The sequence below is a fragment of the Anopheles darlingi genome, chromosome 3 (genome assembly GCF_943734745.1).
Source record: "Anopheles darlingi chromosome 3, idAnoDarlMG_H_01, whole genome shotgun sequence".
NCBI classification, from domain to species: domain Eukaryota; kingdom Metazoa; phylum Arthropoda; class Insecta; order Diptera; family Culicidae; genus Anopheles; species Anopheles darlingi.
The window spans coordinates 50,824,542-50,846,201 of NC_064875.1; the positions used below are offsets into that span (position 1 = coordinate 50,824,542).

At 49.5% G+C, this 21,660-nt stretch overlaps 1 protein-coding gene across 2 annotated transcripts in view; it reads right to left on the reverse strand.

Annotated features, from left to right (window-relative positions):
- Nucleotides 1-21,660, reverse strand: part of LOC125955789 (eukaryotic translation initiation factor 5B) — a 69,084-nt gene that overhangs the window by 11,910 nt on the left and 35,514 nt on the right. The gene's annotated exons all lie outside the window — the stretch shown is intronic.

The window sequence follows — 21,660 nt, forward strand, 5'->3', positions numbered from 1 at the left end:
ATGTGTCTAAACACATTAGCAGTGCCAACCCACTACACACTGCTGCTAAAGGGATCCTGTTAGTGCGATTGCGACAAGTGGTATTATTCAACATAATTTGCATACCGGCACACCCGATCGTGCGGTCATGTAACCAGAACAGACACACGGCATCCTGCCTCTCGCCTGCTATGGGCGGTAGCAACATCTCGATAGCCACCGGCCACACTACGCACTTGAGGCAGCCCCTGACTTCCTGCATCCGTTAGACCGTTTCCGCTCAGGGCGATCGGTCGCATCGAGCGCGACCCACCGTCCATCCTCTACCATCACACATTCGCCGTCATTCATTCATAATTTAAATTCATTCATTCCACTGTTTCCTGTTGTGTGTGTGTGTGTGTGTGGTGCGGACGCGTACGCACGGCAACTGTGTTAAGATCGGACGGACACGCCACGCCTCGCTAGTCGGAACGACGGAAGACAACCCATTCGCCGGCATTTAACCGTAAGCGATCGTATGTGCTAAAGATGATGTGTTGTTTTTTTTTCGTTAATCACTCCTTTGCCAATGCTTGAGACTAAATCTCGCTCTTGAATCTCGAATTGTATGATTATAGATTCTGGAATGGACAGAACTTCAGGACGAGAAATCAGGTGCCTTAAGGCGTTATACTGTCAAATCGTGAGGGCGTTTGATTGATATTTCAAACCCAGCAACGGCCATCATAGCCGTGTGCAAATGAGGTTGGGTTTCCATTGGCTTCACTGGCACGGTCCACCAGCGCGACACACGCGCTGCTGAGAAGCTGGCGGAAATGTCGATCAAAAATCATCAAAAAGAAGATCAAACACTCAATGCTAATGGCTGGAATGGTGCGGGGCGTATGATGGATTCACTGTGATGCAGAATCGCGTTGAAACGCTTTTTCCGGCTCCACATTCCCCGCTTTACCTCGAGAGGGAATGTTTGGTTCAAAAAGGAAACCAGTTCTGTTCTGAGGAATATTGGGGGCCCTTTTTCACGGAATAAATCGTCGATCCTTTGTCTCAAAAATTGGCCTAAGCAGTAAATACCATACTGTCAAGTTCGGCTAAACGCTCTTATCATCTTTGACGGCAATATTGCCTTATCCTAGATGTAAGTTGAAATGTAAAATTATTAACAAAGCGGAAGCTTTAGACATTTTCCCACATAAGGCAATATATCATGTTTTGTATGGTACAAATTGAAATTTAAAATAATGATCATGAATGGTAAGAGGCGAACTATCAGTCGAAAAAGAGCCTTTTATGCGTTAATTTTTCTTGACATAAAAGAGCTTCGATGCATCGAAAAGGCGTTTGTTGCCATTAAAACCCCTTCGCTGATGTTGAACATTGAACCGCGTGAGGACCATCAATGTCCATCCCAAAAATGCATATCAAAAGCAGAGGATGTTTCGTTAAAACAACGACCACGATCGCCTCTGAGACCGAGAGAAGGAGGTGAGCTGCTGGAAAGGTAAGCATTAGTGCGACCATTCGTAACAAAACTATCGACAGCAGGCTCTCCGCAACAGCAGCAACCAAGAATAGCGCGGTCGGCTGAGCGCATGGCAGACACAACCACACACCTCTTTGCGCAGCAGCAACAGCAGCAGGCCATGACAGTATCCCTGATTCTCTTTCTTGCTGGTTTTGTTATTTTCATTCCAGTACGAACGAACGAACGAACAGTTGCTGTTCGTTCCCTCTTGCTGCCGACCGACCGACCGACCGTCCAACCATCATTCTCCTGCCACCTTTTTTATCGTTCGACTCCATCTGCAACATTTGAACGACTTCCGGTTTATGTTTTCATTCATCAGCAGAAGCAGCAAACGGTGTCCTCTGGCGGCTTTGTTGGTTCTCAGAAGCCCGTTCTTGTTGCTCTTTACTGCTCTATTCCTCTCTCTCTTTTTCTCTCCCCAGGGAGGATCAAGCGTTCGTGTGTACGCGGCGTGTGTGTGTTTTGGTTGCCGCATAGTGATTTTACCGTACACCAAACGATATCCCTTCATTTTCATTCATGCCACGGGCCAGGGCCCATCATCAGCAGCAGCATAATGATTGATACAATTTCGCTCCCAAGACACCCAACAGATCGCAAGGAGTTCAGCTATGGTGCTGCTCCTGCAGCATGAAAGTGAGGGTTTTCGTGTTTACGTTGTTCAACGCCTGCCCGAACCTGGACCCTGGACAGCCGGTGCTCTTCCCTGCATGCCAAGGATAATGGCAGGATCAACGATACGGGACGGGGGGATACCAAACAGCAGGCATCGCTCTCGGGACGATGGTCAACGGAACCAAGAATGACCACCACCAACTGGCATCTCTGAAACACGACCTCGAGAGCGGTGCGCTGCTGGTGAGCAGCAGATGAGCAGAGGTCTTAAATGGTTTTGGTGTTCCGTCGTTCCACTCGACTTGCTTCCTTCCCTTCGCAGCACTCCGCGTGACCGTGTTTTCTCCGTTCGACTCTGGGATCGGGCCGTGTGTTTCCGTTCATTGATTTTGTCGCTCCAGCACCATCGCGATGGCTGGAATGGTGATGACGCCGCCGGACAACGGACGATCCCGGACGGACTGCTGCTGGGATGGTGTGTGTGTGTGTGTGTGTCTGTTGGGACGATTTGCACATAAGAACAACAGAAGAAGAAAAAAACCCCGTCGGTGCCGCTGTTCGTTCCCGTTCGTTCAGCACGGGGCACCGGAAATAGCCGCCGCCAATCCCAAGAGCAATGTTGCTGCTGCTGCTGCTGCTGCTGCACCGACCCGGGATGGACCGACGGATTCCCTTTTTCTTCTCCTCCATCTGTCCATCTGAAAACAATGCAATTGACTGGCGTATTCTGAAGAGAAAGAAGCCGAAGGAGGTAAAGAAATACTGAAGAAACGTTTTTTTTTGGAAACACACTTCTTGTGTTTGCCGGGTTTTTGCTCCTTCCTGCTGCTGCTGCTGCTGCTGATGGCCCTGTGCTCATCCATCATGTTGCAGTTCAGGGCAGCTCTTTGCGTTTCCTTCTTTTCTGCTTGGTGCGCTCCGTTACGATGTCTTTAGTTTTTCCCATTTTCTTCTAATTTTTTTTAACTATTCTCCTCGTCCTTTTTTTGCCCATACGGTTTTGTTTCTTCGAAACGTCCTTCACACGATTGGTCGACGATACACTAGCATGCGAACATACAAAGTATTCGTACCATTTTGTCGCTAAAGTTAACGAACGCTTTTATTATTATGCTGTGCGGCTCTAAGTATCTCCAAGCAATTCATCCAATTCATAAATGTATTTCTTTTTTCTTTGGTTTGCTGCTGATTTTAAGCTGCATTTAGTTATGCTTCAGTTTTTTTTTATAAATGTTTTATCAAGATTTTGGGTGCACCAGAAATGGCACACCAGGATTTACAAAACTAAACAAAAAACCGTTAAAAAAAACACCTTGAATAACATTATTTGGCATCGGCACACTGTTATGCAGTTGTCGAAATGTATTCATCAATAGAAACCAATAGATACAACGCCACGAGAGCGTTTATATTGAGCACATTTGAAAAAAGAATACCTACTATTGAAAAAAAAAATACTATTTTTTATAAATTTTGTGATTTGAAACAGTTAAACAAACGGTACAGAAGGTGAAAAGACATTTATCCAATTTTTCGGTTACCCCAAAAGTGGCAGCAAAACATTACGTGGTATCAATCTTTTCATCAATTCATCAATACGTGAAAACTCGGTGTTCCAGCAGTGCATTTACGAAACCTAGTGCCCACCACCACCAGCACGAGGTCATCTCGGATGCTCTGGCATGTTTCGGTTTTTATGAATGAGCAACCCTCTTATTACGAAACGCAAGCTAAAACCCAACCGACAGCCATTGCCCCTATCCGACAAATGGTGTACGGTGTGGCCCCGTCGGCTGTAAAGTGTCCTAGGTCGACAGAACCGCCGAGAGAGAATAGGAGAGCGTATGAGAGAGCTAGAGAGAGCCCTCTGCTCTCGGCTGAGCCTCGGAAAAATCCGCCACCGAACGAAACTCCACGCGAAATAATCAAGATTTTATGAATGAAGGTTTTCCCCTCGACCGACCGCGCAAGCCCTCAGCAGCGCATCATCGTGTTCAAAGGAGGTGTGCGTTGGTGTATCGCGTCACCCTCCCACGCAAACACATGCACACATTTAGGCGTATCTATCTTTGCAGCGATCGTGGGTGGACTTTTTTCAAAGAGCATCAGAGAAAGAGAACGAGAGAACGAGAGAACGAGAGAGAGAGAGAGAGAGAGAGAAAGAGAGAGAGAAAGAGCGCGCGACCATCTGGACGCTATTCCGTTGAGAAGCATTTCCATTTGGTCCGGAGTTCGGTTCGGCTAAATGAAGGCCAAACTGTTTGCTGAAGAGATTAGCTGACACCATTCATAACACTCGCGAGTGAACGAGAGAGAGAGAGAGCGCGACCATCGTGTGTCTCCGGAGGAAAATCGGAAAATTCATTTTCAAGGACCAACGCGGATGCGCGCACCGATGCGGCCCTCACAAAACGGCACCCTCGGAGATAGAGAGAAGGAGCGAAAGAAAGCAAAAGAGAGAGAGAGAGAGAGAGAGAGAGAGAGAGAGAGAGAGAGAGAGAGAGAGATTTCCATTCAGTGCAGCGGACCACGCAGCGGTCGAAAAGCAAACGAAGAATGGCATCCCACTTGGCGTTATGAATGATTTCCTTCCCTTTTCCTCCCGGTTTTGCTTTCTTTACGAGGAGGAAAAACAACATTTCGTGGTTTTGTTTCGCGGCCACCGCACCGCGAGAGGTTATTTCTGGTTGACGTCGAGGAGATCATCGTCAGCCGTTCGATGAAGCAGCGTGCAGGTGGGGAGGTGGTTGGATTGGAACAATGAAATTTCATTGCGCACCCCAACAGCACGGATCAATGGATGGATGGTTGAGCTAAATATACGCACCACCGCCGCCAAGCCGCTAACGCGGGAGACCAACATCCCAGATAGCGAATCCGTACCAACGGAACGCGCAGCACATCGGCAAAGACCGACGACGACCAACGACGAGTAGGCCGCCGGTGGGGAGCATATTTTTATCAAATTTTCTCCCCGGAATGGACAACAGATTTCACGAAACGAACTGCCCACAAAACGCGGCATTTAGAAAGAGAATATCGACATGACATCGCATGAATGGCCACCATTTGAGGAGTGCATATTGGTCTGGGTCAATATGGTCTTGGCGACGGCTGCTCTAGGTAGGAGGCATGTTAGCAACCAGCATTGTCCTTGTCTGGCCACGTACCACACGTTACCGTCACTATCCGCGCGCTCTCCGGTGTGTTTGATCTGCTCAACGGGTTTTCTCGATCGTGTTCCAATATTTGCTTCGCTGTTGGATAGCTCTCTTGGAGGAGAGTCAATAGAAGCGACAGAACGTAGGGGTGCTGCTGGTGCTGCTGCTGCTGATGGACCTTCTAAAGGGAGGAACTGGAACTTATCATAGTTTGACCCTTGGTGAGCCACACACGGGGCAACCGGAATGCAGCTGCAGCAATGATAAACGGGACAGAATATGAACCAGAACCAGAAGTGTTGTTAGTCCGTTTGCCGAGCTCGTACGTTCGGAAGTACGGATTGGAGTCCATGCATGCAGTGAGAACATTTATCCAACCTACATCCAAGGCCATCAAAGGAGGCCACACTTTATGTATGTGGTCGTGAGCGCTCACAATTCAATCCAAGCACTCCGTCAACATCAAACTGTTCGAAATATTTCAATCGTAACTCAATCTTCTTTTCTTCTTCTGTCTTCAGCTTTTAATGCCTACAAAAGCCGGTAATTTCTACAGAATCTGGCGAGAGGCGTACACCGTAATGTGGGAAGTGCCGGGCCCTAACACCGGAACACCCCAGACAGTATGACGGCGGTGACGACGATGATGATGATGACGATGATTTCACACTCGGTGTCACTCGGTCCAAAGCGCAGCGTTCGTCTAACTGTACCACCGACGAGTCTCACACACACCCTTTGCTGGTGTGTCCTATTTGGTGGTATCGAGCCCGGACCCGACCTCTTGTATGCGTACGTGGCGGGTCATCATTCGAGGCAGCTGCAGCTCCAGATGCTGCTACAGCAGAAGTAGCACCTAGGCTGCTGCTAGGCTCTTCTCGTCGATGTTCCTTTTTTCCACTGATTCACCACTCGGCATGGCTTCATCGCCAGCAGCAGGCAGCAGCAGGCAGCAAACAGTAGAGCGTCGTAAAGGCAGGAACGGGTTTTCAAATGGCTTCAGCGTACCACCGGCCCCATCACCGCGACCGCCGACGCGACCACCGGGGCCAAATACCGTGTGTTATGCTGTCGCATCAAAGCAACAGCAGCAGCTAACGGCTTCATGATGAAAGGAAAATATTATGCCGATCGATACGACGGTCCGCAGCTCGTCAGCTCGCGGAGCAGCCCGGTGATGATGATGACGATGACGATGATGATGGTGACAGTGTGCAAAGGGAGCATTGACAAGCGAAAGCCCGTGGTGTAGGTAGGCAGATAGGTAGGTGGGTTGTGGACAAAGGCAAACAAAGCACCAAAGTAAACAACAGTACATCAACCAGACCGGGCTCCAGACGCAGGGAAGTCGAATCGCGGTCGTGTGTACGCTAGGACGCGATGGGTTCCCGGGAGGGCTTTCCGCTGCTGTTCTGCGCGTACCGCGACACCGCGATGAATTGGTAACCCAGGAATTGGGTAGCGAAACCCGGTGTTGCTGCTGCTGTTGCATCAAATCCAATGCAGTGTGGCGCTCGCCAGGTAAGTCGCAATCCATATACCATGCCCCTCAGCACGTGCGCTTCCTCCTTCCTTCCTGCTCTTGGCTTGTTTCCCCCGGCGGCTGCTTGTCTGCAAATGGCAACAGTTTACTTTCGAAAGTCGAGAGCCTCCTACCTTCTACCTACGATATGATAATCAGAGTGAGTGGTCTCTGGACCGAGCGCCGCGGAACCGCCGCCCCGAGCACCCACGGCTTGCGACTGGCCAGAGTCTCGCAGCTCGCAGGATGTGTTTCATTTGTAGCCCACGCTCGAAAACGCTCAGCCTGCTTTAGCCCGCCCCTGTGGCAAACCAACGCACTATCTGCAGACCAAGCCACGAACCGTGAGGCCACACGGTTGGTGTTGGTGGTGTTACACATGGGATTGCGTGGATTGCCTCCTGCTGGTAGTGGGTGCCCCCCCCTTCGTGGGGGCATATTGATCGAGAAACGCCTTTCTCACCGAGCAAAACGCCGTTCCCGAGATCATATCCACATCGCGAAGGATACATGGCGATAACCCTGAGTTTCTCTCTCTCTCTCGCTCTCTTGGGGGTGAGATTGTATTTGGTTTGTTCGGATGGAAATTCGATCCCGTCCGTCATCGTCACATACCATCCTCACAGACCACCAAACGGTGCTGCGTATGGGCGACGATGACTTATGCAGTGCTTGGTGTGTGTATTGTGTAATGAGTAGAGTGTATTAATCCGCTGGGTATGAGGGAATCAGCATGGGTAAAACCGTTTGATTCTTGTCGTGCGCTAAGGATGAGCGAATTGCAATTCTTAACTGGGGCAACGAGCAGTGGAGCAGCCCAAGAGCACGCGGAATGTGAGGAACGAGATGCTATTGCGCATGAAGCGCAATGATTGTAATATAAAAGGAATGCACGTACAAGGACATAGACGAGATCAATATAGATTTCAGTTTTTTTTTCTATTGAATGGCTTGTTGTCTAATCAGTCAGTGTCTCTCCTTGCAGTGCAATGAGTAAAATTGCGACCAAACGACTTAGGTTTGAGAAGTCAAACAATGAAGGAGGAGAAAACAACGAAAAAATCAATTTGCTTCAGACACTTTTCACAATTAATTACGCCTGTTATTCGAGAAGTTTTAAGGGATGTTTAGTGGATTCTAAATAGACAACATTTCAAATGTTATTTTTTGTGTACAAAATAAATAAATAAACTGAAATTCCTGAAGGACTCGTTCCTCTACTTTCATTATACTATACCATCATTATACCATCAGTAGAAATATGAATAACATCATTTAATGAATGATCTACTACACTGCAAAGCTAACGCCTGATGTAAAGATCGATACTGAAAAAATTACATATTCAAATTGCCGATTGGTAATAAAATCGTAAAACATGTTCACCCGTTAAAAGCATAAATTCAATATTTTACTGAAACAATGATTCGATTGAGCGGCAATTCCTTGCGTACGGGTTTCAATCACATTGCACTCACGTACATCGCACAGAAACAGAAAGCAACGAAACCCCTGGCCACAAACGTGCAATTCCGGCTGATTGACGAGAGTGATTGTCGAAATCAACGACAATCGTACACACACACGCGACACATCATCATATGGAGAAGAAGCTTCAGTCGATCGAGTGATCGTGTGGGTCGGGGTTCGCCGTCCGGATCCATCTATCCACCCGCGAAGGGACCCACCAAGGCATTGAGGCCTGAGAATCTGCGGCCCCGCGAACCCTCTTGGCAAGCTTGGCATGGAAATTAGAATGACACTTGGCAGGCAGGCAGGCAATCTAACCTAAACCGAAACCGAAACCCTCGCTGCTCCGTTGTAGCGATTCTTACGCGTGTCACATTCGCATCCGAGGCCACAACACCACGGCCCAGGGTACCCCCCGGAATTGCGATATGTAGCGTTATGTGTACGTGCTCTCCACGGAACCCCGCTGCTTACCACCCCTTCCCCGTCCTACATGACGCAGTTCACACGCGACGATCGTACGCCGTCGCATGAGAGATCTATGCTGCTTCTTTGTGACTTTTTTTTCTCTTCTGCCAGACTGTTCACCGGAGTGTGTGCCATTCTGTGCTATGCTTATTATGCTGGCCAGTAGCCGGAGCCCGGAATGCTAGGCCATCGTTCCCTCTGAGTTGCGTAACACATGTGCGTGACGACTGTGATGAATATCAAATCATCATCATCACCATCGTCGTCGTCGTCGTCGTCATGATCGTGCCACTACACTAGACACCCCTCCGGTGGTGCGTCCACCACCGAGGGGCCAACAGTGTTGGGCGCGGAAGATTGCGAAGAGCTAGAAAATGGCTGCGATGATCTCGTTTCTCGACCAGGCCCGAGAGAACGGATCAGCCCGGAGGTTCACACGCTTTCGCTGATCGTCCGCGAGGTTCGCAGTCTCGGTGGTGATACTACTACTATTATTGCTGCTGCTGCTGCTGCTGTTGCTGCTACTACAACTACTACCACTGCTGCTGCTGCTGCTGGTGCTCTAGGACATACGATTGGTGTTCGGGAGGTTGGGCTGCTTTAAACATGCTGCCACAATAACATCATCGTCAGCATCATCATGATCCGGACACCAGACAAGTGTCACCAAAAGCTGTCTTGTGCCGCGACGGATGGCATCATCTCGAACCTTCGCGCGTCGTGCTGATAACCGGAAACACCCAAGTCGCACCCTTTGGCGCTAAACTGTCTAGTGCAACCCACCGAAGCGGATAGACGACACGCGTACTCCAACGTCGCGTTTACCTTAGCCTTACGTACCCCCCCGGGTCTTATCAGCAGTGCAGCCGCGTTTTTGGGGTCATCCTATCAGCGGCGGGCATGACAATCGTCCGTCCATAAGAGAGCACGGTAGCGTAGCAATTGCCGTTCTATTAATGGCGTCCCAATTGCGCGTAACGGGCACTTATTATGAGAAGGTGGTGGTCGGTTGTCGTCTTGTTGGTCATTCTTCAACGATTCTTCCGAAGTCACTTCCTGTTGACGCTGTTGTTGCTGGACTGGACTGGACACGACACTGGATGGAAACCCCTGGAACTTCTTATCAAATTCAACTTTTCTCAATATTCTGATAGCTGCCGAAGCGCAATAAAAGCGAGAACCAGACCGATGGATGATGCGTCCCTCGGCGGTTGGATGAAGCATAAAGGGATCACCGTGAAACGGGTGGTCGCTGCCGCCATGAATAACAGCAGCCATTGTGTAAATCATTCTACGCAGGAGCGAGCGACGAAAAAAAGTCTAGACAGCCATACGCGACGGGCCGGTTGGCCGGTTTGGTTCTAATAGTTGTACCAACCGAAGCCAGATGCCCCTTTCCGGGACAGGAGCTGAGCCAGATGCGCAGCAGCGCATTCCCGCCGGTTGACCGACCCTGGCAGACTTTGAGTTGCGGCGCAGTTGCAATGCTCTTCCGCTAAGCGATTCTTCCTCCTTTCTCGGACCGGCACCGTGTCCGGACACTGGTCAGTTACACGACACGGGCGGCGTTATCATCGTGGGAAATGTTTATCTCAATTTCACGGCACGATCCTTGTGTCCACCGCATCGGTGGACTAGCCAAACAGCGACCGCTAATGCTCGGTGTGGATATGTCTGCTCCATCTCGGTGCAGGCTCAGGGTTAGACCGGCGGTAGTGGCGCAAGCAGAACGCTGCACAGACCGCTTATCAGCTAGTCACTATTTGTGTTCGCAACGTTGACATACACACACGCACACACCGCGAACAGTTCTCCATCATATCCTGGATCACAATATTGATCGAAGCAAAGCCGCGAAGAAGCAACCCGGGGGGGTGCGCTGTGTTGGATCGTAGCCATGAAGTAGCTACGGTGGGGAATCTGGAATGTTTGAGGCGGTCCGTGTCGTTTCAGAAATTTCATTCCCCGTTCCATTGAACCTGATCGCCAAAACAAACTCAAGAAAGAAGAATTCTTAAGCGATGCTTGACAGACAGGATCTTTTTAGTATGGCGATAGATCCGTTTAAATGCATCACGACACAACAGATGATTTCATAACATAAATTGAATAATATGAGATGCATGAACCTATTCATAGCATAGATGATGCCACAAAAGAGTCTTGCACTTGAACAGTTGTGATGATTGTGGTTTTGTTTTGTTTTGTTGCAATTTACTGGCTTTTTTTAAACGTATATAAGGACGGGAAGTATAATTATTATACCGCATTGTTTAGGAATAGTACTAAATGGCTTCTCCAACAAAATAATAATAAATTTTCTAATATACTCACGCCAACCAAAGTGCGGCTTTATCTATTGTTTATTGGCTTAACATTGTTAGATCATGTCGATTTCAAGATCAATTAGTGTTCAGCTCCGTAACGGATGCTAGTACTGCTCTGTAAGCGCGTTTTTTGATCAGCACCGATCATATTTTATGCGCGACTGGCTCTAGCAAATGTACCGAGGATATTACCAGACATAAAGAATAGACATATAACGTGGAAGTAGCAAGGCAAGCATATAAAACGATGATTTACAAGAAAAATAAATACATTCTTGGCCCAACAGTTGTCCACACAGTGGCCAAGCAAAGGAACAAGAGGGAGAGAACACAGAACCGGAATAATAACATCCTGATCCTGCAGCATTCAACTAATCTCGAGCGAGCAGTGCAGTGAGCGGGACCCCGGTGAAGCCCTGTAATTCCATGTCGAACAGCGGCAGGAACAGGAGAATTAAATTTAATTCGCTTCCGTTTGGCTGAACATAAAAAAGTTGAAACATCGAATCGGATCCCAGTAAGCCCAGAAAAAAAAGAAAGAAAAAACAACCCAAAAGGCCGAAAAAAAAAGTTGCAGTTTGGATGGAGGCCGATGATTTACTACAAACATCACTCTCTCTCTGCGTGCGTTTGCCGCCGTTGCAACAGAGCCGCCGCCGCCGAGGCAGTGCTTGCGGAGTGCGCAAGACGAAGGCAACCTACTAGGACACCGTTGCCCACCGTTAGCCCCACTCGGATGCAGGTGAAGAACACAGGAGGCACAAGCGGCCCGCGGTCGGTGCAATCGGTCGGGATTGGCCGCGGAACGATGCGCGGTGCGTGTTACGCCTCGTCTGCACAAAGTTAAGTTTGATACAAATTACGAAAGAACAGAGCAAAAAACGGGAGGAAAAAAACCCCCGAAAACCAAAGACAACAACCCGACCCGACGGCTCAACGTATCCAAGGCAGGGCGCAGCAGCAACAGCAGCAGCAGCAGCAACATAAATTAAAGATCCTCCTCCCGGTCTCCCGGTCGGACGAAAGGAAAGGCTATAATTTGCAAACGAATTTTTAAAAGCCAGCCATAGTGATGGGTGTGTTCCTGCTTTTTGGCCAAACAACGCGATAAAGTAAAAACCACAACCAGAGTGAGCGAGCGAGCGAGCGAGCGAGAAAGAATGAACGAGAAGCGAAGGTCGTAAAATGGAAACCAATCTGGTGGCAGGAGTGTCCATGCCAGCGGCAGGACAGCCTGATAAGCCTGATCATCCAAGAAGGCACAGACATGCAGACAAAAAACAAGAAGAAGAATTGAACGCATGCATCTGCTGGAGGAGAACCGTTCTCCACCGACAGCCCATACCTATTTCCGATATGTTGTGGTGGCCACCGGACCGTTCGTCCGCCAGTGTTCTCTCTCTCTCTCTGTCTCCTCTCCCCTCGTCCTCGATATCGCGATCGCGAACGCGACAGGGTGTGGTGGTGTCCGGTCGTCTTGCCGCGCCGCCGACCACGACTAAGCATAAAATCAAAACAGGAAGCTCCAAGATCGATGATCATCACCGCGAGAGCGAGCGCGCGCGCGCGCGATCGGTTCTTCTCATCAGCCCTGCCCCCCTGAGGGAAGGGGAAAACGATCTTCAAAAACTCAAAACCATTTATCCGGCTTAGTTTCCCCGCTGCTCACTGTGGTCCGTTTCGTCCGCCGGTTAAACACGGCACACAGGATCCATGGTCAACGAGGGGATCCAATCCAAAGCGGAGCACACACGCGCATGCAGACACAAGATCGTGTGCTGAACGTTGCTGCGTTGAACATGATATGTGCGCCATGCTCAGAATGATGAGCAGCTTCTTGCGCGCCAGATACGCGCCACCTCGTGGTTGGGTGTTGCACCAAACACTGTGTGCTCATGGCGGTGTCCGGTCCGGAGAGGTGTTGTAGCGAAGGCAAAGAGCAGTGGCAGCGGCGAGCGAAAGGGAGAAATTAAGAACGGACACTTCCGCCGTGTGTTTTTATTATTTTAGGGAGCCCTGCCCCAACCGGGGGGTAGAGAGTAGAAGAGAAGGAAGGTTGTTGAGAAGTAGCACTCCGGGAATGGCAAACCGAAACGTCGTCGTCGTCGTCGTCGTCGCCAATGCCGGTTATCGATGAACGCAGCCGCCGTTCTACCAACCTTTGGGAAGCTACTAACAAAAAAAAACCCTTTATGAAGCGAGAAGCCACAAGTCTCGATCGAATCTCGATAGCTCAATAGCTTAAACCAATTTCCTAAAGCTTCGATAATGAAGATCATTTCCACGCACTGGATAAATGGAGAGGAAGAGACCGAACCCGATACAGAGTCGCTGCCCCCGAAGGGTATCGCTCGATCATCTTCGTTTACGATCATATTAGCGGAGCGTTACGGCGAGAAGGAGAGAGAGAGAGAGCCGGGGCATCGTAGGGGGGGGGGGGGGGGTTCAAATGAGATAAGCTAACAACCGAGTCCGTCCGGTGTGTGTTGTTAGTGGATTCAAAGAATCACTCGAGACGGTCGCTCGGCTCGAGAAGACGTTCTTTGCGTGGTCTCTAACTAACCACCAGGTTCTGTCCAGGAAAGGGATGTAGTATAGCAGCAAGAGGCGCAACAGAAGAAGCAAAAGGCAATAGGGCGAAAGCTCGGTGGGGATTGGGGACGAGCACCGCTCATCGATCTTAATTTTCATGAATGAACAACAAACGCTCCAAATTAGAAGTAACACGAGAACGCGTATCATAAGTTCTCTGCTCTGCTCTGCTCTGCCCACCGTCGTTCCAGCCCCTCTTTAGAGAAGGGTAGGACGGTGAACAGGTTCCAGCAACGGCGAGCCGGTGTGCTGGTGCGCTGGTAATCAGCCGAAGAGCGCAGTCCATCCGTTCGTTCGTTCGTTCGTTCGTTCGTCTGTTGCTTTTACCCTTTCCCCGCCGTCTCATGTTGGCGATCAGCACAACCGCTAGCAAGGGAACCGTAGACATAAGACCGGCGACCGGAAGAGGGGTCCGATATCGCCTTTACCCGGAGACCCTTCAGGAGCCGACCTGCAACGATGATTGTGGTCAGAGCTCAGCTCCTCTCGCCTTTGCTCCTCTGATCAGTTCCCCGGTCCGGCCGTTCGGAGACGGGAAGACGGGGAGGGAGCCAAGGAAGAGGAGAAGGAGCAAGGGTGCGACGCCGAAAGATAATCTTGAAATTTGTTATTAATTTATAGTTTTCGTTGCGTCTTGCGTTGCCTGCGTTCGGACCGGTCAGTTTGTGCGAGCGGCCGATCGCGCGCGCATGTGTGTGTGTGTGTGTGTGAAGGACAGGAAGCGCTGTCCCCGGTAGTCACGACAGGCGATCGTTTTAATGACAGAAAGAAAGCACGGGGCAGAGAAGCGATCCCGGAGCGAAGAGAAACTTGTCTGGCAGCAGGTGGAGCGCAGTAGCAGCGCGTAATCAGGGTTTCTTTTTTGTGAGACTTTTCCCCGGTTTTTTTTTTCATTTGTTGGGTTTTGGTTTTTGGACCCCTAGCCAGCCAGCCCGACAGTCACTGAGATGATGATCGTCGGTGTCATGAATGGTAGAACTCAGTTGGTAGAACGAACTACAAACTGATGTAATACTGTACCAATTACAAAGCTACCCCTCAGCTGAGATAACTCCGTTGTTGGATTGTGTAAATAAATATTGGAGTTAGTGAAATTCAGGAAATTTATGAACGCACAAATGAAGTTGTTCACAAAGAAAAATTACATGGCTCACATCCGAAAACTACTGGAAACAATCTCGATCTCAAATTGTTTGTTAGTAATATCTAACTAAGCCCATGTGGATATACACCTAGATTTATGTCGAAGCCTAATATACTTCATGATTACTGAAGGTATGCAGAAATGCAGATCGATTGCAGAGCTATTGGCTTGCTCTTACGACATGCTCACAGCAGGACAGTCAGCTTCGGAGTTACGTTGGTGGTAACATTGCAGGATCTGTGGGCATAAACTGACCTCCGAAACACTGCGCTTCCCTTCGGAACCCTTCTATTCAGCCTGCCTTTGTCGAGACAACCAACCAATCCATCGATATCGGTTTTCATCTCCAACTTTCCGGGGTTTTTTTTTTTGTTTTGTTAAAAGGCTCTGCAATAACCAAGGAAGCCCTCCAATGCATCTGCTGCCGAAACCGAGTGGCTAAGACTCTCGCAGATCGCAAGAAGAGACACAGTAGAAGAAGTGAGAGAAAGATAGAGAGAGAGAGAGAGAGAGAGAGAGAGAGAGAGAGAGAGCGAGAGAACGGACGAGTGTCCAATTAAGACTCCACTCGCAGGCCGCGATCCAAATTAAACATAATTCATAGCGCGAGCGCGAGCAACCGCCGTCCGAGTGGAGTTCTTGCCTCATTTCCTGGCCTGACCCCTTTTTTACCCTTCTCCCCTCTCCTCCCTCTGCTGCTGTTGTCGGCCAAGAGGAGGATGCTGCTGCCGCTGCCGCCACTGCCGGTACCCTCCTTCTGCCCGGAAAGATTCTACCGCAGTTACGATTAGATTAGATTACGGGGTTTGGTCGACGTTGGCGTCGTCGTCGTCGTCGTCGTCCCTCTCGACCGCCATCGCCGCCTTGGTCGTGCTTATTCATATGCGCGCCTAGATTGGTGGCGAGGTCATTTGTGTGGTTTTTGTTGTTGCTGTTGTTGTCTAACCCAGAATTATGGAGCAGCTCCGTTCCGGTGGTGGCTGGCAGGCAGGCAGGCGGGCAGTGGTGGTGGTGACGGCGAAGTGATCGCGATGAAATTAAGTTCTAAAATCCGGGAAGTGGGAAGATGCGATGCGGTCATAAATAAATCAATAATTGTTTCTAATTTTTTCCATCCATCCGCAGCCAACCCACCAGCCGCGGTGTGCTCAAGATCCCGGGGGTCAGGTTTAATTGGATTGACCAACACACTACCGTAGCACCGGGAACGCTTGACGCTCTGCGTTTCCGCCGTCCCCGGGATGGGTTTTGATTACAGACAGTGCGCGCGCGCGCGTTCGCATTCTTTTGCCAGCTATAGCTGAGCTGCTCTTCCTTTCTTCGCACTGGATGGCTGTTTTTTCCGGGCTCATTGATTAGTACCGGTCGATGATAGTGGCCTCGCATGGCCCGATCTGGTAGGAGCAAGGGAACCGAAATCAAGATGAGACGCCAACAGAACGCACAAACAAAAGCTGGTTGAAGCATGAGACTCCTGACCGTAATATAGTAATTAGAGGAGTAAATCCTTTTCTAGCTTTTGTTGATAAGAAGTCACATACCAGCGGTGCTTTCTTTTTTATCCGGACCGAGATTGGTCGGGTTGTATAGAAATAAAAATAGACCTCTTATGGGATGGAAATCAAGAACCCCGTTCCAGAGACGTGTCAAACCCACGCATCCAGGCCACTGGTCTTCCTGACACGTTCGACTTCGTCCTTTTGTCTGCGCGTCCTACGCTCTACACTCCAGGAAACACCGGAAGAAGGTAGGAATATAGATGCTGCACTTGCCCTGGTGCAAGGAGCTGCAGCTCTCTTTCTTTCTCTCTTGCTCTCTCTCTCTTTCTCTCTCTCTCTTTCTCTCTCTCTCTCACCCTTTTACGAGGCGTACTAAAAATAGAAAAGGTAAATATAAACAGATCCGGTAGTGCGATTGTGTGGTGTTGTGTCTGCCTTGAAGATTTATGCCGTGATACGCCGTGGGAGCGGGATTAGGGGTTGAGAAGTTGCTGGATTATGTTCCCGATTGACCATTCATCGGACTGACCGGTGGTCAGGAAAACGACCGGTCAACATCCTTCCTTTGTGTTGAAGAGCTCCATTCACGGCCACAGGACCAACCTGCTGTATTTTACCGAAATAGAAATAAACGCTTTGCGAGCGTCATCCAGGTTGTCATGTCTCGATTGGTACCTAAAATCGTATCCTTCGATGTGAAAGATGAAGAACCCTCAAAGCAGCATTCTGTTTTCGGCAGTTTAGACAGACACACCTAAACCCTTGCGACCTTAACAACATCCAATCCCATAGCTGTTCCGGACACACCTCACAAACTCAACTCAACGTCAACTTATCCACTCACATTAATCCAAAACGAATACGACCATCATCTGGAAACTCTAGACGATACGACGCAATTAACTTCTCTATGCTGCGACCGCGTGGCAATCGCATCCCGCCCAAGACCACGGGCAGGCATTAGTAGCGGCAGCAGCAGCAGCAGCAGGAAAGGGTAATGAAATCGAAATAACCTCACGTAGCCGACACATTTCATGCGCTCTTCACTTTTGCAGCCCGAACCGGACGTCCCGCTCGGTGCTTCGCCGCCGAAACACCGGGATCATATGGAACGACGGACGGACGGACGGATGGACGGAGAAAATGAAAGGCAAAAAAACGGAAATAATTCCCCATTTTGCCTTTGCGCTCGTGGTTCGTGTCTCGAACCGCCGTCCGTTCTAGCCGGAAGTGAACCGGAAGTGCTCGGCCGGCCCAGGGGATTCCACGATACACCGAAGCCGGATGTTCAAACCGGAAGCAAGCACGGCAGATGGTGCGAGGCGAACGAACGGAGGAACCCCCGGATGAGTTTCAAGATGTTTTAGGACCGGAACTGGGAAATCAATGCGCGCGGCTTTGCTACGGTTAAATCGGTGCCATGGCGATCGAAGCTACGCCAGAGACGTCGAAGCGCTAGCGGAAACATTCAGAATCCTCCACGAACCCCCAGGTGTCGGCTGGTTGAATGTTAGAAAATTATTTTAACATGGAACAGAATGGAAAAAATGCTTAGCACGGTTCGATGTTTCAAAATGGTTGTACGAATATGAACTTAAAAAAATGCAGAGCTTCCTGTATTAATCCAATTTTGTTTCGTTTCACTTCATTGTAGCTTCAACTACTATTATATTTATTAAAGCTATTCGATGTTGATTCTAACTAAAAGAAAAAGTTTCAGTGTTTTAAAAAAAAGTGATTATAAGAAACTTTTCTGAATTTCTGATTGCACGTTCACACAACCGAACCGTTTGTTTATAAATGAATGAAAGGCTCATCATCCAAGCTGAACACAAAAACTATTTACTTAGATCATACAATGCTGACACCCATCGATTAAAGAGAGAAGCTGCAATTGATGCAGCCCTTCAGAATGCTGAAGGGACTACCCTTGGAGCAGTAGCTTTTATGATTCCACTGTTTTGAAGACATTGACCTGAAATGGACTGCGCCATCGATGGAATTCAAACGTAACGACTCAAATGACGGCCAGAGCAAACCACGCGCCTTGTAAAAACAGTTCAATTCGTTCGAATTATGAAAATATGCTTCTCACATCACCATTACCATTATCGTCATCATCAACGTCGACGTCGTTGTTGTCGTTGATGGTGGGCAGCAGCAGCAGCAGCAGCAGCAGCATAACAACAACAGCCGCCTACACGACAACGACTTTGGCCCATTTTCGGGAAAGTGTGTGTCCAAAGCCGCACACAGCCGCAATCATCCCCGCTGCTTTCGAGAGGAGAAGTGGATGGTTTAGCATCCGAAAAGGGAATGGAGCAACGCGCAGGAATATGAAAAACAGAAATGAAGAATGAAGAAAAACATTCCAACACTACGGCCCACTGTTGTATCGCGGCCACTCGAGAGGATGCTCTTGATGATTGTTTTTGATTCGCCATACGCATCCCATCATCCCGTCGTCGTCGTCGTCGTCGTCGTCTTCGACGTGTCATCGGCCGTTGATGGCGGCCACCGACTACCACCTTCCTCCTTTCCTCGCATCTCCTTCTCTCTTTCTATTTGTCTACGCCAAAGAAGCATCATCGTTTGCGGAGGTGGACATTTGGGATGATCGAAAATAGCGACTCGAGACGCACGAAGACGCTTGAATGGAAGCAGCAGCAGCAGCAGCAGCAACGTGAACTCTAGCGTGAAGCGACGCACTCGGGAAGGCGTCTTCAAGGCGCTTCTTTGATCTTGTGTGAAGCACAGCGGCACACACGGTTCCACACACCCGGGAAGCCGGGAAAGTATAACCAACCAAGCGAAGCATGTGCGGCCGCCTGCCTGGACGCCATGAAAAACCGTTCAATCTGCCTAACGATCACTGGGGCCCCCATATTTCCATTCACACTTCGGAGCATCGAGCACAAACGTACAAACAAGCGTAACCGTGGCCATTCATGGATCCGGTGTCTCTCTCACGTTCAGTCGGCCGTTCATTCATGAGCTCTAGCCCTGGTGCTGCTGTTGCTGCTGCGTAGTATCGTAACATTCCGGAATCGTTCTTTAAACCAACCCCGGAACGCCTCGACGCGCCTTTTCCCTCTTGCCGCTACCCAAAGCCGAAGATCGCGTGAGAACGGAAGCAGATGTCCGCGAATCATCCGGAGCCATTCCCCAGGGAGGCCACAGCGGCAGAGGCAGCGCGCTACGGATGCGACTTTAGATGAGAAGAGAGAAAAAAAAAAGGCAAAGAGACTTCAAATTTGAGAAAAAATAAATAACCATCCGACGGCACCGACGGCACCGACCAGTGCAAGCAAGCAGCGAGCGGTCGAATTCCAATCCATTAACGGAGCCGGAAGTAAAATAGAAGAAGAACAAGACCGCCACCATGCCTGGAGCGTCCCTGGAGCCGACCGTATGGCAAACTCTGCGATGTTACGATGAAGAAGAAGAAGGTTCGTAACGCTCGCACCATCAGAGAAGGATGGAAGTATACACACGGACACGGACACAGACACAGACACCGGAACAGTTCCGGTCGAAAGCAGCATAACGAGCGATCGCCACCGACCACCGCCGTCCCCCATTAACTTTCCCGACCCGATATTAAGCCCCTTACCGGAAGAATAACATCCGGAATCCGGAGATCGCACCGCACGCACTGTGTGCCGGCGTGTGTGTGTGTGTGTGTGTGCTTCATCAATCGGCGACTTTCTTGTCCCATTCTTTCGCCACGCCACGCCACGCCAGCGCTACACCACTGTGTGCTCTGTGTGGAAGGGTATGAGCGGGAGGAAATGAAGAGTTTACGATCAGCTACGGTTCGTCCGTGGTGGTGGAGGAGGTTGGCGGTGTGTGCGGTTGGTGATGATGCGGGCGGCGGTATCTCGCATCACGGTCGTGGGCCGTGTGTAATGGATAAAGAGTCAAACAGAGACAGAGACGGCCGGGCGTAGCGCTCTCTCGCTCGCTCATACTTCCTTCCGGTTTTCCGACATACGGAACGGATACGGAGGGTGTGTGTATGTGTGTACAGAAGACATGTGCTACGGTTTCAAGTTTCTTCGGAACGTGACCATAGAATGGCGACGATGGCAACAGCAGCAGCAGCAGCAGCAGCAGCAGATGGATGACACCGCAAAACCGAGGCGACGGATCGAGATCATCATGATCATGCCGCCGAGTGGGCCCTGGACTGGATGGTTTTGGATTGGCAGTAGTTGATCAAGTTGTCGGTCGTGATCTTTTGGCATGGGGTACAGCACAACACAGCAAAAACAAAAAACCATTCTAATAACAAACATACACATTCAGTCCGGCAGTAGTATCTGTACCAGAAACATTTTGACCACAACGAACGATGATGAAGTAAATTTTGAATTCGTTTTCAATAAAAATCTTTCCTGCATCATCGCCAACCATTTATAAAATCATTTTTCAAACATTTTATGATCGAAAAAAGCGCGACTGCGACGCAAGTACATAAGCAATCGACGACTCAAGCTGCTAATCGGATGCTGGAGAATATTATACAAGTGTTTAAGTCAACCAATAATAAATTGTCATCGCATCAACATCAGTTACGGTTGTGATAAGGATATGATCGCTATGCAGCTGACTTTAAACCTTATCGATATAATTAAGTCTCCTTTCGTGCTACTTTTCATCTCATTGGCAGTTTCGTTCTCTGTCGGTGAGTTATGTTGCTTCTTGCATGTACGCAGAAGAAAAAAAGCATTTCCCAAATCAGCACACTATCACTGCGATCAAACAAGATCTTGTGTAAAATAAACGCTCTACAATGCTCTACGCAACATCCCCTCTTCAGGCCGCTGCTGGGTAAAACTTACAATCTTACGATCGGAAGGAAAACATAACATAAAATCATTCAACCTCAGTGTAGCTCACGCACGAAGAGACACATAAATCGCGCCAACAAACGCCCTGGCCACTAACCACACGGTTCGGTAGCACTCCTCTCCCCCCCCCCCCCCCCCCCACACTTCCTTGCCTTTCTTGCTGCCGTGTGTCTGTTGTTGCTGCTGCTGCTGCCGCCACCGGAGCAGCGGTGTTAGTTTGTGTGCCCGGAAGGAAGTAGAAAATTGATGCGTATACAATCCGTCAAGCGGTACACACACGGGGATGACTAGGGGCTCCCCCCTCCGTACGACCCTTCCTCCTTCCTCTGCCTGCCTTCCTCAAAACTCCCTTTCCGCTGTGCAAGCTTGCTGTGTCGGTGTTGCTGCTGCTGCTGCTGCTGGCTGTTGCTACGCGGCAAAACCTTCGCTACCACCACCACCATCACCATGATGGCCCCTTTTGCCCCGACGATGACGACGGCTGCCCGAGATCGTTAAG